The following is a 19,187-nucleotide window of genomic DNA, read 5'->3' on the forward strand; positions in this document are numbered from 1 at the left end:
CCACCTTCATATATCAACAGATCTTCAGGTTGCCTTTAAACAAGCAAGATAGAAAGGCTGCATCTGAAAAAATCATTAGAGGATGTAACTCTGTAATGCGTCAGCCATGCAGCTACTTTTACAAGCTTTAAAAAAAAATATATATTAAAAAACAACCACATTTCTGGCCACCCTGAAATATTAAGAAGCTGTATACTGCCCTTGACAGTTTCCTTCTCTGACACCTCCAGGGTCCATACAAAGACCTGCACACGTTACAGCCATTATTCCCACATTTCCTTGAGGTACCACGTATGCACACAGCTATGGTTTGTCAAACACCTTTTTAGACAAAGAAAAAAGAGGGTATTCATACTTTTAAATGCTTTCAATTACCAATACCAAATATTATTTTTCTGCACGGGTAATCAAACCGCGATCTGTGTTCCCTTTGTCTGGCTGCTTCTCGTGCTAGGATTTAAATGCTATGTTTTGTTTCATCTTTAATAGTTTTCCCTTAGACCTTTCTGGTGGAGTCTGCAGGCATTCAATATAATCTGATTGTTGATTACGTCCGTAGCAATTATTTAACTGCCTATTGGACTGGCTTGAAAGAATCACACCAGTCGCTAATAAGACTAATCTCAGACCAACCATTTCAGAAAAATTCTTTTAAAATTTAAATGCCATTTCTTTCTTCAACCACCCTCCTACGTGATACCACAAAAATAAAATCTATTTGACATGAAAAACATCAACACTGAGCCTGAAACGGCAGATTAAAATATGAATATGTCAAAAATATTTATATTGTACAGATTTTATGGTTAAAAGATTACTGATATATAAAAACTTTATATTTTAGGAAACCTAACATTAGCATTGCACAAGGAAAGTTACAGCAGATGGTATGAGAAAAATTTGATTCTTGGGATTACATTTTTTGAGTTTGACTTTGTTTCAAGCTTTCTGATCTCACCTTTTCACAAATCTCAGGAAAAAAAGGCAGTGGCCTTCTGAATGGAATATCCCAGGAAAATCCAGCTCCTGCACCCTTTGACCAAGCTACAACCATGCTGACACAAGAAAATTGATGCCACCTGGAATTAATTCAAAGACAAACTCTAGAGTACAAGAAGATCAAAGTCTTAGCATGTTCCAAGGATTCCGCATGTAAGCCAGTAAAACATGTTTCTTTCTGAAAAATCCAAGAATCAATGGATACAGATATTTTTCCAAGCCTGCAAGAAGGCTTGAGAGCTCTTGTTCTCTTCATTTTTAAAGCATGTGTGTGAATGTACAAATGTATGACAGTGAGACTTCTCAGGCTTATTTAGCTTATAACTACCTTGTCCAGTAACATTTGCTTATCAGCTGGTGAGGAGGTGCCTTGGTCAGGGCTGAGCAGACTGAACATCCTTCGGAATAATGTCGCTGTAAAGCTCATCAAAGGAGTTAATAATAGTAGACAAAACAAGATTCATTTAATCAGCTCTGTATTTCTCTGATTATAACAAACAAAGAAGCAGAATTATATGACAATTTCCAGAGCTTGGTAAACTTCAGCAGTGCCTTACAATGAAGTCTTGGCAAGAAACAAGTGAAATACAAAGATTTATCATGTTGAGGCTGTGTAAACAGTTTCCATTTATAGAAATGTATCCTAGCAACTCATGGAAATGGTTTTAAAAGACAGTTGGACAAATAATTTGGAAGAAAAAAACAGATGTAATTGCTAAACCAGAGAGCCCGGTGGTCCTGAACTGGTCATGTAGCCACTTCTCAACTGTGATTCAAGATGCTGAGAAAAGAAGCACCAGCACAAACATATGCTTTAAAACTAACACCTGCAGGAGCAACCACAAAGCAGTACATCAGAGTCAGCAAAAATGAGTCTGTATTTTGTATTCCTTCCTTACTGATGTAGGAAATATCGTTGGCTTTCAGTAGAAATGCCTGCTGGACATACACCTCTTGTTTTCTATCTGCTTGTTGTTAGACAGATATGAGATGCAAAGTTGAATTTTATTTATCAGGTGTTCACTTGATTCCATTGTGAATCTCATTTTTTATCTCATTTTTCAGGAGAAAACAGAGAAGAGACTTGTATAATAATGCACAGACCTTGATTAAATGTCTAATCCATAATTCAATAGAAAGATTCTGCTGACATCACCAGCAATGAAAAAGGTTCATAAAATCTATCATGAATACAAAAGGAGCCTAAACTATATTTCAGGATTAGTATTCAGACTACAATTGCATATGCATTACCACCAATGGGGATAAACTATGCTTATATGTAACAGGTCACCTTATAAAATACCCCATAAAATACCCCAAGAAGCTGAAACATGACAGAGCACCCTGTTCCCGAGATGCAAACAGAGAATACTTCTCAGAACACTCTCCATTTTATGGTGGAGGATTATTTTTCTTGCCAGAGACTGTTTACATGTAGACTACAGTACATGGCATACACAGAATAATTAACTATCAGGCTGTAAACTCAGATATTGTCGGGTAATTAGCTCAGTCACAAATCTTTGCAACTGCACTCAAAAGTGGTTGTAAATGGCAGCAGGTTCCAGCAGATGGGCAACAGACTGGTTCACAGTTTAGTGTTCAAGGACTAAGCAAGGGATCCCTGGGAGAGAAAGAGCTGGGGCTTTTTTAGGAGCAGGGTTGTTTTCTAAGCCAACATTTACCATAAATTCCCCTGGGTAGCTTAGCTATCAGGAAGAAAGTTTATTATACTGAGCATCTAATGGGAAAGAAGATTCTTTTTTAACTAGCATAGAGACATAAAACTTCCTCAAAATTTACACTTAACAGTTTGCCAGAGGATATTTTTCCACAAGAAACATTAGTTAATTTTCAGTCTTGTGTGGCATCTCGTATATTCAGAGAGGCTCAAATAATTCTTTGATTTTTCATTCCTCCAAAAAGTCAAGCTTTAATAATTGTGTTCTGAAGTATGTCAGCAGATGCATTACCAAACCAGTAGTACATACTGCAACATGCTGTACATTTAATCTTGTTTTGTTTGATAAAATTTGTATCCTTTATGACATATTCTTTAAGTTACATAAAGGAGCCAGATCCAGAAATCGCTACTTGAGTCATACAGAAGGTGTCATGGTCATTATTTTTGTAGAAGTAAACTTACAGGTATCTTCCCAAAATGGTGACTGAGAAATGAGAGCCCACCTGTGTCTATATAAATTTAGTACTGTTTTTTCCTCCATGTCCATCGCTTTATATTATCAGCACTGCTGTTTTATTGCCCAGTAATTCAGTATCATTGTATCTTTCAGTCCTTCACTTTCATTTCTGCTGCTTTGGACAGTACTGTACTGCTAACAAACCTCACTGCCTCTGTAGTTCTCCCCTTCCTGGCTTCTGGTACCAGTTCAGAATGACTGACATCACTCCTCTGACAAAGGAAATGAAGATCATGGTTTTATTGCTACTTCCCCTCTTTCCCAATTCATTTATTACTTCTGAACTTTAACACTTCGACTCATGCCGCTTCTCAAGAAAAGGGCAAAAAATAACCCTATGAACACTAAACCAAAATCCAAGTGGGAAGTAGCGCACCTAGCCCTATGTCTGATTTATTTTACAAAACCTTAAGATCTTTTGTTCTAAATAGAGTTACTGACCTAGAAACATACACTCATCTCTGGAAATAAATCAAGATTCTTCCTACATTAATCTAATTGCACCAGTGGAAGCTAAGTAGTCCCTTAAGTAATTTAAGTTTCCTTATTTGAAGGGGAAAAAAATCAGACCTTCCCTATCCCTAGGAGTGTGTTTTGTAGAACAAGCCATTTATGATTAATTTCTCTGTTTTCAGTAGTAAAGACATGTTCCCTTAAAACAGAGATAGGTGTGGGCAGACAGTCTCGGTGTTAGTGGGCATTCTGCTAACAAGTAAATATATTATTTTAAGGGATATAAAACAGTCTATGTTATTTTTGTTTGTTTATTTTTGCTGTCAGTGCCATAAAGCTCCCCACAAAAACTGATGATTTCTGAAATAATAGCCAAGAAATTCAGAACGTTTTCTTAGAGACAGCTATAAAGGAAAAAAATTGGAACTTTAAAGAACTAATGATCCTGTTGGTTTTCTCACCTCCTACTCCTGCAATCACCGAACTACTTTACAAAAGGGCAGCAGCACAATCATCAGAATCATCCCCCTTTTCTGGTGGTGACAGTATTTAAAAGGAAGGTGGAACCCTTGCTCTACACACTAAGGAAAGGTGCACATTCCTGGAGGACTCAGGTCTTTTAAGTAGAGGTAAAGGTAGCTGCACAGCCTGGACCTAGGTAGCCCAGGCGTGGGGGCAAACAAACTCTTACAAGAAGTCCACTCTCCCTTTTGGGAGTTTGCTCAAAACGTTCTTGCTCCTTTTTCAACATGGTTTAAGATTTAAATTTCAACCCCACTGCCCAGGAAGGAGGTGTCTCTGTAGACAGAGGAACCTTCCCCCAGGAGCTTCAGCAACCCAGTTGTGATTCAAGATCAAGGACAACCAGAGAATCTCGTGTCGCAGAGCGCTGGAGAATTTATTTGGGACAGTGATTTCTTGCGATCCCTTTTCCTTGGACAAGATGTTCCCTACAAGTAGCTCTTGGTCTAGAGTAATTATTTGGGGATAGAAAGAGCTAATAAAAACCTCTCTGGAAAGGCTGGAAGAATTTGAGATGAGAACAAGGTTGTGATGGGCCTGAGGGGGCAGGCACATCTTTCTGATCGTTAATTTAATCAGCCTTGATTACAAGAAAGATTTACCTGTACATTGTTCAAGAACTTTTGCTAAAAGTGTCTATTCCAACGGGCAGCCAATCCATTCTGCCTAGCGTGCTTACAGTAAACAGGATCAACTCAGATTTCCTCTGCTTCAGCTCTTTCCCAAGAACCAAAGGAAGACATGATGGCACAGTATACGTGCAGTATATATACACAGTACATACGCTAAAAAACCCTGAAGAATACTCCTAAAATACAGACCACAGACAGGAGCGGTGTTCTTGAGAGATACAGTCCTGATTTCTGCTTTCAATATACTCCAAATCAACACATCAGTGTTGGGAATAACTACTTGCTTAGACTATGGATATTCAGCTAGCATAGCAAATACTAATGCATTTCCATCGGATTAAGCCCTAGGCAGCACTGTAAAATTAGACTTGCGCTGGTATGATTGATCTGGGTAACGTATGGGCTCAGCTCAGAGGACTTTCCTTCTCTGGGCTGGCACAGGAAGGAGTGCTGCAGAGCTTCTGGCTTTCTGCTCATTTCATTCGGTCACCGACAGCACTTGGATGGATGCTTTTGCAGCAGTGCAGACTACTCTTGATGAAGTGTTCCCAGAGTAATCATCTCTAAAGGAAGAGTAATTTATATTAGCTACTTTTTCTCAATATGCTGCAGCTGAGGGGACAACAATAAATAGTAATTATCTGTACTATTCCCAAAATACCAAGTCTTGAAATTCCAATTATTTGTTCTCATGTATACTACAGCTCACCATTAGTGTAAATATTTCGTTCCACCATTTCTTTCAGTCTTTGAAAGAAAAGCCTATGTAGCGAAAATCTAAGGATGCAATGGAGTGAATATGAATAGCTTATTACTTTCGCAAAGTATCTTAATTATTGTAGGTCTTACTAATCCAGACAATTAAAGCTTGATTAGGCTGAAGTTATTTTTCCTGTTCTAGTCATGTAGTTACATTTATTTACATCAAAAGCCCTAAGCTGCATATACTTGAAAAGAAACCAACATAGTGAAAGAAATACCTAACTTGTAAGTGAATGAACAGAAAAAGACATTAGTCAGTGTTACTTATCAGAATAAATCCTGGCAGTTGACTGAATTTTCCGTATTCTTTAAACAAGCTGAAGCAAGCCAATTCCTGTCAGATCTTAGACCCTGATTTTAAATAGGTCTAAAAATAAGACCAATGAAAATTACAATCTCTGTGCACACAATACAAATTAACATATTGCAAAATCACCTTCACTAAATGCAAACGAAGGATGAGGTTCTGATATGCTTACTTCAGTATTAATTTGAGTGTGCCTACTGATGAATTGAGGTGCTAATTAACTTGTAAAGCTATCAGTATTTGTCTTTAACTGATTGGCTGCCTTACAGAAATCCTACGATGCTCAGAACATGTCAAAAAAAAGAAAAAAAAGAAAAACAAAGCTAAAAATACTTAGGTTCTCACTGTTTTGAGACATTGGTGTTTTTAAAAGCAACAGAAGGGAAATCCAATAGATAGGAACTGCTTTGCAAAATAATGAAGTGAATTAAATTAAACTATAGCCTGATGAAATCAGTTCGGAAAACAGCACTAATGATGCCAAGAATGGAATATAAAATTTCTCTGACTACACCACACATTCAATAAGCACACTGTGCACATAAAACAATGTAGCGTGTGCAATAAACATAAACCACAGTAAAAAGGAAAATGTGCACTTTATATTAGGCAGTACATGGAAACTTAGGCCCATTATGTACATAAAATATTGGTATATGCTTTACATATATACAAGAAAACAAACAATGATGGCAGCAGATAGCCTTACCAATATGAAAGAAGCCCAAAGCAGATCAATAGGAGCTAATTGGAAAGCACATGACTTAGCAGGTTCTTCCTTTGCTGAAAACTGTGGAATGACAATAACTTTTAGGGTTGCTGGCTCCACAATCTGGGATATAGGGAGCTTGAGGATATTGTTGAAAAAGTAGCGCTGAGCAATTACAACACTGCTGAAGGGAGGAACCCACCTGTTACTAGACCATCTATGCAGCATTTCGTGGTAATTAAAGACCATCCACGCCAAATTTTAAGTCTCGGTATAACACGGTTAATACTGAACAGAAGACAGTAACTAGCACAGAAAAGAAATATATGGGGAAAACAATCAGCAGGGAAAAAAAAAGCACAGAACTATTAAATACAGATCCTTAAGTATCTTATTACATAAACAGTTAATTAAGAATAATTTACAGAAACGATTATCATTACCATATTAGCACTAATTGTTCTACACAGGAAGACAGCATTGTATAAAGCAGGATTGCCTGCCCGTTATTTCAGCACATGGGAACGTCGAGGGACTTTCTTTGGTCTCCTTAATTCCTTTCCAGCCTTAAGATCTCAAGGCAGAGAGACTATAAAACAAGTTCAAATAATGGGGGTTAACATATTAAATGCAGCACCTTCTCGCTTTTATTGAAATGAGATGTTTTATTTAAAAAATCTATCCTTTTTTCCCTTCCTTCATGAAAATACATCGCTTACAACCCTGCACAGGAAAATGTGTCGTCACTAATATTGTATGGATAACGAGTAGCAGGATTATGTCCTCCTAAGTAAATATGAAGAGACATAATTATACCCACATGCGGTTTAAGTCTTGAGATTTTAGATCCAATGAAAAAGTCTTCAAAGAGAAAAGAAATGGTTGATATAAAAGAGAGAGGGAAAAAGACTGCCAGGAATTAAACACAGAAGGGATGGAAAAGAGGCTTCCTGCTCCTGTGTTTGAAACCAGGAGTTGTTTCCTCAAATCCCATCGATGGAAGCGTGTGTATCTGCGCACAGAACAGGACCCTCCAGCTCCAGGCTGCTGTGCCTGATCGAGTTTAATTTAAGCCTTCCCCAAATTGCCTCCCGCCTATCTGCACGCAGCCAGCAGCCTCCTGGGGCAGCGCGGCCTGCCTGGGGCAGCATGGAGGACAGCGCTGGTGGTGGCACTCTGTGGCATGGCCCTCACCTCCCAGCTGCCACTAGCAAGTGCCCGAGGAGCTCAGCATCAGCCACCTCAGGACTCCAAGGCCTTCCCAATGCAATACTTACAAACCACAAACACCCATAGAAGTGAATCTCTCCTCCTGGCTCTCAGGCACATGCACTTCATGTTGGCCTTCCAAATTTTTCCCCCCCGAAGACAAACAGGGCCTTTGTAGCTGGAGTATTTAAGTCACACGTTCTCATCAAAGCAATCTAAATCCCCCCACAATCTATTATGCAATGTAAAAACCAACTACATTAACACAGCAATTCCCCTAAGCATGGTCATCTTCTATTTACTCATTTAAAAGAAAATCAAAGTAGTCTCCTTGGGTCTTTCAAGTAATGTGCTACTAGTTATTTTTTCCTCAATCTGTATGGCAAAGATGTCTGCTACCTTTAGCCTGTCTAGTCTAAAAAATTAGGAACTGAGTATTTAAACTTTTTTTCTTTTTTTCCAACTAGCACGTAAATTAGGGGGAGGCATGGAAGGAAAGCAGATATTTTAAGTTCTTAACTTCTCATGGGCCCATCCCCTCACCTTTCACTAAAGTCAAACCGAGGCAGCACTAAGAGCCCTGGGTGACCTTGCCAGAGAAGCAGTATCAGCCAAGTTTTTCCTAATTATGATCCAGAGAAATATCAGTGGTGAAGATCTCTCTGCAGGCCAGCCTGTCCCACGAGAATTACTCAGACAGGAGCTCTTGATATCATATCTTGCAGCAATTAAGGTCTTTGACCTCAAATCTGAAGCCGTAGCCTCGACCTTTACATAATCTTCTCTGAACCACCACCTCCTCACCTCACCTGTGATTAAAGTGAGGAACACAATCCTAAATAAATACACCAGCACAGCAGAAGAACAAAGCAGACTTTTTAATACTGTTTGCGTTAGTGCTGGCATTTCAATATTCCTCAAACCTGATGGGAAAAAAAAAAGCAGTAGAGCTATGCACTCACTTAGAGAAGGGCATCTCCTCACAGCAAGGCTAGACGTGTCATTATCATCTTCCACAAGCTCATCCTTTGAATAGTACAGCAAAACCGGAGAAAAAACACTAAAGATGGACAGCTAAACTTTACTATTTCTTACTTTCACATACTTCACCACACATGCTAAGCTCATACTTGTCCATCAGCCCCATGACTGCAGGAGGACATACCGTACAGCCACCCGTTTGGCAGGTCTCTGTTTACAAACAGGACTCACAGGCCAGCTTATTAATAACGATTGCAGATCTATCGACTAATAAGGATAAGGAGCAGAAGTCCCAGCTTGCCTCCGCTCTCAGTGCTGGTTCCGTGTGGTTTTTGAGGCCCTGTTCACACTCTCCTACAGCCTCCTGTCACTGCTCAGCACGCTGAAATCAGGCCTCAGCGTTCGAGAGCTTCACTCCAACAATGCTGGCTAATGAAAATGACAGCGGAGGAGAAGAGAATGGTAATGAGACATTTCAAAAAAAAAAAAAAGGCACACGTGTTTGCTTTAAGGTGCAGAAGCACAGAGGTGCGCTACACAGACAGAAGTTTAATGACTTCTGTAACAACTGCAGAAACTCCTACCCAGGTATGGGTGTCTCCTGACGTACAACAGCTTGTAACGTGGAAGGAGCACTTGGAAAAACTTTAAAAAACATGAACCCTGTGCTGCTGCTGGCCACCTCCGCTTGCACACAGGCCACAGGGAAGGACCACAATGCAGGAGAACCACAGACTTGTGTTTCTTATCACAAACTCTTCTCCTTTGATCAGAATCTCTGCTGCCTGTGCTCATCCCATGCCTCCTCAGTTAGCCTACCACCAGCTTGAAGTAGCAGAGGTGACCTTTCCCCACCCACCTACTGATTCCGAGAGCAATATTTAACAGCTCCATGAGGCGCAGCAGCTAAACATTTACAGCTCTCCTATCTCTGACTCTGAGCCTCGCTGGCTAACGCCTAAGTCGTTCACCTTTCAGTTCACTCAGCGGATTTGCAAAATCCATTATCAGAAAGTCTCCTCTGAATGTGACTGGATGGGGTTTTGTTCCAGGAAAAAATAATAATAAAAAAAAAAAGCAGGCTACCCAGGCATTCAAAGAAAGTGTTCGCCATTTAAAGAGGAGCACCAGCACTCCTACCTCACAGTGCTGAGTTCCATGGGGCAGATAGCACACTTTCCTTTTTTTTTTTTAATTTAAATTTGCTGGCCTTCAGGTGTTACTTCTTTGATCTATTAGCATGAACCACCTGATGTATCTTTGCTAATTTCCTGCACTAACCACCCACTTCTCTCATGTCTTTTCCCTATCTGCCCTCTTTTTGGCTATTCTTCACTCAAGCATTACAGATTTTTTGCAGGTTGTTTTAATTTATTTATTGCATTATCCAGACAAACTATGATCTTGTCAATAGGCAATTACAATTTCTTTGTACAGTCACTGGGAAGAGGTAAGAAGTCACGTACTTTTACATTTTAGGGCAGAGAGAAAGGACAACTTTCGATCCTGCACCTGGACTTTAGGAATACCTACCTCTCTTGTTTATTAAAGCTTTTCTAGGAGCAGCTTAGACAAACCTCTGCTTGGCGTGGTCTAGATCCTACCTCTGTGATTTCTCAAGGCCTTTCAAGACCCATAATACTAAGTTATATCAAATTCATTTTCTGCTATCATTTAGATTCTTTTAAAGTAATGATTTTGTAGGATAAATGGAAGCATTTGTAATTTTTTCTCGTAGCTGCCAGGAAGCTTAATATATAAATTCTTAGAAGAACCTATAAAGTCAAAATGTTTTCATCTGAAGACTGCAAACTTAATGTCACCCATGACTGAGTCAAAAGTTTACAGCATTCATCTTCAGCCCTTCTCCTGGAACCATCCTTTGGAGTCATCAATTCTAGGGATATTCTTTCTATTCCTTAGCATCGGTTTGCTGCATTTCTTTCAGGTGAAAAATGAATCCAAGCTATTATCTCACTGAGCAGCATAGGGTTCACTTGAGCCAAAAAAAGAATAATGTTTTTTCACTTTATTTTTCTTAATAGAAATTACTCACCATGATTTTCCCAACCACTACGCTAGCTCTAACGTAAAAGCAAATATACAGTTAACATGTAAAAGTAAATATATAGTTATATATTTTGCCCTACGTATAGGAAAGTTCCCTAGAGTGTTTTTAAGTAATGTCATTGTGGTTTGTCTTCTAACCTAAGACCTCTACTATGCTCCTGTAGAGGAGAAATATATGGCTGTGGCTGTTCATCATCAGGTACCATCGACACCATATGTTCTCTATTAAACTGCCAGTTTACAAGGCAAAGGGATTTACTGTTTTTTGTTTTGTATTATTATTATTTCCTTGCTCTGTCATTCATCCCTTACTCATTCTTACATTTTGTAAGCTGGTTTTCTTAAGATACATGACTTCCAAACTTCTGTGTCTTGCTTAAATGATTTGAACTACTAACTAACTAAAATGGAATTAAAAAAAAAAGTGTAAGATATCATTCCTATAGGTTATATGAAGTTATGTAGTCAGAGAGGAAGGATTCAAATGAAGTGTTCTCACTGAAAGAAAAGTCGTAACACCACTTCAATCTTGTTATTAATGCTAAATAAGCCACATAAGGGAAAGCAGGACTCAGCTAACAGAGAACTACTCACAGAACCACAGACTGGGTTGGGCTGGAAGGGACCTTGAAGCCCATCTAGTTCCAACCCCCTGCCATTGAGAGGGACACCTCCCACCTGCCCAGGCTGCTCAACATTTTACTCATACCTTCTTTTGCTGTCACAGCTGGTCAGTTCATAACCTGAACGATAGGCAACAGCAACCAAACCCAGTGATTTTCAAGATCTTCTTTGGGACTAAAAGCTGCAAGGACAATTTTTACAGTGCATTGGAAAGCAAGGGTAGAACCTGAAAATCCTCTGCAGAATTATCTCCTCATTCTCACAGCATGTACAAAAGCAGGAGCATTGGAAAATAAAAGTATATTGAAGTGATAAATGATAAGCAAGACTCACATCACATTCGCTTTCATTTCCAAGCACTTCACATGTTTATATATACTAACTGTAGTCACAGCAATGAGAAAGTTACAGCTCAAACTTTTTTTTTTTAAATAGAAGAAATTTTCATTGTATTTGCCATTCGTATTCTTTTTCTTTTTATTTAGTCTTTTCTAAACCTCCACCATTCCCCTTGCAGAACAGCAGGTGCTCCCACCACCTCCCATCTCCCAAGGGCTGCCAGAAGCATCATCCATCTCCCTTAGAGCCTTCTCCCCTCCTGTGCTATTTTCTGCTTGGTGCCACTAGCACCTTTTTCTCAATCGAGAAGAAAGATGAACAGCCTAGGTAGTCAGGCTCAACCTCACTCCACAGATCAAATAACTAACAGAGCCACAAAACACAGAGTTTACATCCCCCCCAAAACCTGAGTGTATTGGACAGCCAGCTTCGCAGAGTTTCATCTGATCGTCACCCACTCCTGCACTTTGAGCTTCAGTACCAACCAGCTTGGCCCGGCTGAAAGGTTTTAATGTCTACTCTACAATACAAATTGCTCACTCGCTACAGAAAAGTCTCCTCTTTATATAAATAAATAAACAAATACCAGACATGGCAAAACGTAGCACGAAGAAATAATACTGGTTAAGCATTCAGCTCTTATCAATAAAGGCATAGTGAAATGCATATGAATGTCACTCAGTAAACAAAAGGTCAGATTTTTCTTAATTTTGAATAGTTTAATAGACTTTGCGATAAGCAGATGCTTCTCCTTGAGTCACTTCAGCTCCAAGCAAAGCATTCAGAACCTGGAAGGTATCACTACTAGGACATGATTTAACCAGTCTGAGCATTTCAGTCATCAGTGTCCAATGTCTCACCTAGAAATGGCTTGCAGTAAGAAGATACAAATTTAACTAACACAGGTACAAGGTTGATAAACAACAACTAAAGAGAAGCAGAACCCTACACCCCACGCATTTCACTCTGCCAGCGCAGTGATGGAATCAAGCGTGACACCTCTGAGCAGGGCAGCATCGGGCCGAAACCGTCACCTAAGGGGCTCATGGAGCTTTGAATTTTTCACAACAGTAAAACTGATTGACGGTGAGGTAGAATGCAGCTTTTAACTCAAGCTGCAGATTGGAAAGTCAATGAAAACCTTACTTCATTTGGCCCCAATGACAGTGGTTTTTCATAGGCGCAGGTACGAGCTCCAGCACTGAACGCTTTAAGCCAGCAACACACAAAAGCCCGGAGAGTGATGCCTCCACTGAGGATAAAATGTAGTTTTGCTGGTATCATTTAATACAGAAAAACAGCATTTCCTTTTGTAAAATCAATGTAGTGTATCCACCCTCCTCTGATATATAGGCTGAGGCACAGAACTCACTAACAAAACGCCAGAAGAAACCACCTGAAGTCCGGGAAGACTGGCGTAGGGAGAGGAGGCGCATCCTTTTGCCTCTAGCTCTGATGTTATTTAGTAGCAAAGCAGCACAAAAGCCTTACTCTGGGCACAGAGTCCATAATTTTACGCCCCTGGATTTCCAAGATTTACATCTGTCATAAATATCAGAAACATGAATCTTCAAAATCAAATATTAAAATGAGGGATGATGCTGCATTGCGCTGCTGCCTGCAGTAAATTGCTGTCATTTCTTGAGGTGGCAGCATTTCAGCGGTGGCTGATTGCTTTATTATTTTTGCATTCATTGCCCATCACTGATGTATGCAGGTTCATTTTCATTTTTTAAAAGTAGCTCTAAAATAAAATTTAAAACAGCACTGTTCACAACAGAATACACCCCCAATTTCCAGGCAGTTTTATGTGACTCCTTTATTTATTTTTTTAAAGTTAGTACAGTGCTATGAGATTTAGGATAAAAAAGACGGAGCTCTATCTCCACAGAGAGTATTTATAGATTTGTATAGCACATCTACTAATTCTGTGTTCAAACACGCTATAAATACATCCAGCAATGGAAAACTCAAAATGTACATTAGCATGACTAGCTTCTTGTAAAGCAGATTCTCAAGAACATTTTCTAAATGCAGCAGTTGAGGCTCAACATTTAGCAGCCTATTCATCTGCCTTTCCCTTTCTACAGAAAGGGGGGAAGAAAACACTATTTTTTTTCAGTAAAATAAATGAATTAGAAAACAACTTGCCTGTACCCTGCATGTGAAGCATGCGAGGATACAAAGCTGCTGTAGCACACTTGATCACCATCAGCTAGAAGGTTCTTGGTTTAAACACAGCAGTGTGTTGATTTTGCACAGTGGCATCTAAATGTTAATCCCTCCTTTCTGTTTCCTGGGCACTGTGTTATCGTCCTTGTACTGTTTCAAGTTAACCTTGACTTTCTTAACCTCTCTGTTTATATCAGGCAAAATGTTTCAAAGTTTTCAAAAACTTTCTGCAAAAACATTCCATGTTTTTGTTCCCCCACAGCATTCTCCAGTATTTCATAACTTACTGCAACAGTGAGAACTCAAAGAGAAATAATTCTGCAAACCCTATCTTACCCACACTCAATGGACAAACACCAGTGTCACAAGTCACAGCCTCCAAATGGTGACTTGAGCAGAGATCAGACCCCCCCGGGGTCAGAGGCAGGTGAGGTTCACTATGTTTGCAATCACTTGGATCTGACACCTGACATTTATTCCAAATCTTCGTTTTTCTGCAGTTGTGATCTCATTGCTCTGGATTTTGCTACTCTAACTGCAAAAGGTTTGTAGCTTTTTAGCTCAGTGCCAGAACGCACAGCAGTGTAAGTAACGTGGTCTTGCAGTCACCCACTGCATACAGCTCTCTATCCGGATCAAACTGCTTCACTTTTTTTTTTTAAAATGTTGAACCCAAATACTACAGTCATGCATGCATTCAAACTTCAGAACTACATAAACAGAAGACAAATCAGAAAGCAGAGCATTAGCTTTTGCCTCCACACCTTCCTTTGGTTTCCTAGACAATGTGCAAAAGAAAGGGGAGGCTGCAGAAAGCCACACTTCAAACGGTGACAAATCATGGCTGTTGTTAAGTGGTGCCTGAAAATTATTCTCAGCATGAGCTCAACTAACAGAAACCATTGTCGGGATCTTTTTATAGGGTTATTTTCAATTCCACAGTAACAATAGGATGCTTATTGTAAATAATAGGTTAATTCTGGAAAGGTGTATTATGGAAGAATTTGCACAGAGTAAGCTTTTCATTGCACATCTCAGACTGCTGGCTGAAATCACGAGCAGGACTGGAGAAGTCTCACGGTGTCAGGATGTATGCGTATAATGAGGGAAGGACTAACAGCAGAGGTCAAGGGAAAAGCCAGATTTGCAGAGGGCCTCAAGGATGTAGGTAGGGAAACAATCCTTGCCCTTGGCTAGCAGTGCCTCCCCGGGTACCCCTGGAGAGTGGTATCAGGAAGTCAGTGGAGAAAATCCCAGCAACAGGAGGCCCAAAAGACTATCAGGACAAGGCAAATGAAAATAAATGTTGCAGATTATTGTAGCTGCTGTCAAGTTGGGAAAATAGATTATTTCCATGCTTGAAATGAATATATTGCCATGACTGGTGACTGGCCAGTGTTTAAGTTCTGAACTCAATAATCATATGAGGTTTTGTTTCATGATTATAAAATGCCTCCTCCAGCAATCCATAAAAGTTAAACTTTGGCTCTTATCCATGAACCGTGCTAACCATCTCATCCTTGTGAAACGGTTATGCGTTATCATTTGCTACTCAGCATCACTGTTTTTGCTGTTCACCTGCGACCTCCAGCAAAACATTGCAGAAACATTATATTTAGACAGAAATGGAAACGAGATTGTAATGATGCCAAAGAGCAGTAATTAAAGTGAAACAAATTAAATTGTAAAGACACTGAAAGACAATTTACTTGAAATGCTATATTTCAGACCATCTTATCTCAGGGAAAAAAAAAATCACAAAAAAAACAAACCCAAACCAAACGCCACAGTTTTTCATTTAGAGTTATGGTTAATTAATTACGAAGGTAAAACCAGACAGATTAACAGCTGTACTAGACACATCTCCTGCCTATGTATGCCCAAATGCTGCAGGTCCCATACTCTCAAGGCTACTGCTGGGCTGCTCTTTTTGATGGGGGGCCAGGAAGAATGGAGCCTTTTCAGGAATATTCCCCTAAATCTGACTTGAAAAGAAAAAAATTGATATGCATCCATACCATAAAGAGTTCAAGAAATCTAAAGTATTAGATGTGTCACATTTGTAACATTCACATGTATTTCATAGAAATACATAGAATTTATTTGTTCGTTCTTTGGACCCCTTGTAAAGATGCTGCCCAAGCAACAAGCAGCCATTAAGCAAACTGGTTGTCCTGACCAAGGTTAGAAGCTGCTATGGCTATTCCACCTCATCAGACTTCACTTTCTGTCCAGAATAAACAAATTATTAAGCAAAACACCTGTGGAGGAAGGTTAACAACCACGCAGGCTCTAAGCCCAGCTGCTCATAGAGGGTGCAGCCTCCAGCCCCTTTACTCCAGAGGGCTGCAGGAGTGCCACCCCACTGCCCCCCATACAATCCCATCTCCAATACTGGAAAAATTCCCATCTGGGTGTACTCAGACTACAACGGTATCTTGTCATAAAGGGAGATGTAAGTATCAAGAGATAATTAAATTTATGCGGGTATTTTCAAAGTAATCACTCAGCTCAGGAAAAGCGCAGCGTTAGAAATACATGCTATGCTCCAATAATATTTGTAAATACTTTAAAGAAATACCTGAAATTACAGACCAGCTATGTCTAATTTCAGCTCAGCATGACAGTTTTCCTCAAGGGAAGACAAGTCAAATATGAAACTGTCAGAAGTTCCTTAAAACTCAAGCATGATACAGCCGAAATCTGTCACACAGCCGAACAGAAATGGAAGAAAAATAAAAAAAAGAAACCTCACAAAACAAGTCTGCAGTGATTTCTGTGAGCCTTTTGAAAAAAATGAGGATTTTCTGCCAAAGTTATTTTTTACGAAAGTTGTTCAAACCCAAATTTCCTTTCTAGCTGCCTTGGGCAGAATTCTCAATTTCATACAAGCAGAGTCCAAAGCATGCTTTAAGGCACTGACACCTTCAAATCTGTGCAGAGGCAACACCTGCCCCTGAGGCCTTCTGTCATTTCCTGCGATGCCATCCACACACTTCTCCTACTTTCTCCCTTTGTTAACTCATAAAGGAAAACTGGGAAGAAATCAGCTTCTGTTGCTGTGCTGCAGACCAGATTCATTAAGGATTGGCCTGGCAAGGTGCTGTCAAATGAAGGGAAAAAAATGCTTAAAGAAATACAATGAATAATTTTATATTTTAATTATATCACACTGCATATTTTACCTGCAGGAGGTGAAAATATTTACAGACTTGTATACTTCTACAGAAAGTTGTGTGTACTTGTCAGAGACTGAGGGAAAAAAATAGGTCTAAAACCAAGTGAAAAAAAGGTTTATTTTGGTGCACGAGGGCACGTTATGTGACAGTGAAGAGCTTCCACCACCACCAAGCAAGCAGTATATACACAGCCCTGAATCCCACAGCAGGCTGATTGCTCAGGCAGCTTTTCTATCCTCCTCGGTAACAATTTCATTCCAGTTGTAAAAAAATGACAGTTCTAGTGAAGTTCCAGTTTACCTGCACTCCATAAGTTCTGTGCCTTCTTTGCTACCAAAGAAATTGTCAAATTGTAGTTGTTTTGCTGGTGTTGTTGGAGTTTCAGAAGTCCCTGCAAGCAGCTTCTTCCTTTAAGGCAAAATCCTTAATCATAGAGCGAGTCCATGTTTGTGTGCATAATGTCATGAAGTCTCTATGTTCAGGGGAACCCTAAGCACAAGGCTGGCTTGACTTTTTCTTCCAGTATCTGGGATGGAGAACTTCAGTGTCTGGAAGGGTAGCATCCACGGTCAGTGGTGACCATCGCCAGGAAAAGGGGTGACTTGGCCAGCAAGAACCCAAGTCACACAGTGGGATAACCTCATGTACTGTCTACAGGCACCCATCGCAACAAGGTTCTTCTAACACAGGCTCAGAGCCTCTATCTTCTCACCAATTCATCCTCACTAAATTCTTGCAGAAATTAATATATTTAAGTAATATCTTCTCGAGATGGCCAAGAGGAACAGAGACTTCTGCAAAGTCACTGAAAACTTTTACAGGAGATTAGAAAACCGATGTTATATTCCCAAGATCCCTGTTAGCTGTATCATCCACTCTTGTTTCTTACTGATCCTCCTGTTCATCACTAAGTTAATACAGAATAAAACTTCTGTATATTCCTCAACACATCCTTAGTAGTTTTTTAAGGCAAATCCTTTTAAACTCACCGCTATTCCTATATGCTTTCTGCTCCATGGCTTATATTTTTCCTGATAACTAAAATTGATTTAAATACAACTAGCATTTGCTATTTGTTGTTGTTGTTGTGATGTTTTTTGTTGGTGGTGGTTTTGTTTGTTTTGGTGGTGCTGGTTTTTTTTGTTTGTTTTTTTGTAGCCCTCTACATCACTCTAAGCATTCACTCTCTTATTTAAATCTATGGTAAAATTTATGCCAGTTACGTCTTAATACTGTATATTGATCAAACTGAAATATTTCATTATTATTCAATATTTCTAAACATCCACCACAGTTAAAAGAGTAAAACCATATGAAAATCCTCTTTGTTCTACTAAAGTCAAAATGAAGTACTTTTATGTATTCTGAGGCTTATCAAAACCTATTCTTCCTTTCTTAAAACAAATCTTAATTGAAACCAGCTAGGAGAACATTTCATTAATGAAGTGACATTTTATAATTAGAACACAGCTCAGAACAAACTGTTTAGCTGCAAAGGTGTGAATTTTCCTTTCTTCACTGTTGTTCCCCCTTCCTGTTATTATGAATGGGGTTAAAGGCAGCAAACTGGCTGCTGTTTCTTTTCGCTGAAAATTATCTGCTAAGAAAACAGAGACTGTCTAGAAACGTCAGTCTTTCTGCTCCTTTAGAGGAGACAAGGCGCATCGGAGATGCAGTCTTGTGAACGCGTACCAAACTCTGTGGGGCTAATTCAGAAAGGCACAATAGCTAGTTATTTATCCAGAAGGCTACTTCCCCAGAAGATACATGGGAACAGGACTGTTCCCATAGAGCAGTACTCCCCAAATCATGCTGGCCAGTCTGTACGTGGTGTACATGAGCATTGCCACTGATACTCACTTCTTGCACCCCAGGAGCTACAACAGCTCAGCTTGGGACAGCTCTCAGGCTCCTGGAAGCTGGAATCCAAAGCTGGCAGGCAAATTGCTTTGGGATATGCCAAGTAAAGTTACCTTCTCTAAAACAACATCCCAGGTAGGATGGATGGGATGCTGGGAAGTCTCT

General features: G+C 39.6%; 1 protein-coding gene across 1 annotated transcript in view; it reads right to left on the bottom strand.

Moving 5' to 3' along the window:
• The window catches only part of DAB1 (DAB adaptor protein 1), a 122,758-nt gene that overhangs the window by 68,502 nt on the left and 35,069 nt on the right, over positions 1-19,187 (bottom strand). The window lies entirely within an intron of this gene.

Source organism: Cygnus atratus, chromosome 8, assembly GCF_013377495.2.
Source record: "Cygnus atratus isolate AKBS03 ecotype Queensland, Australia chromosome 8, CAtr_DNAZoo_HiC_assembly, whole genome shotgun sequence".
NCBI classification, from domain to species: domain Eukaryota; kingdom Metazoa; phylum Chordata; class Aves; order Anseriformes; family Anatidae; genus Cygnus; species Cygnus atratus.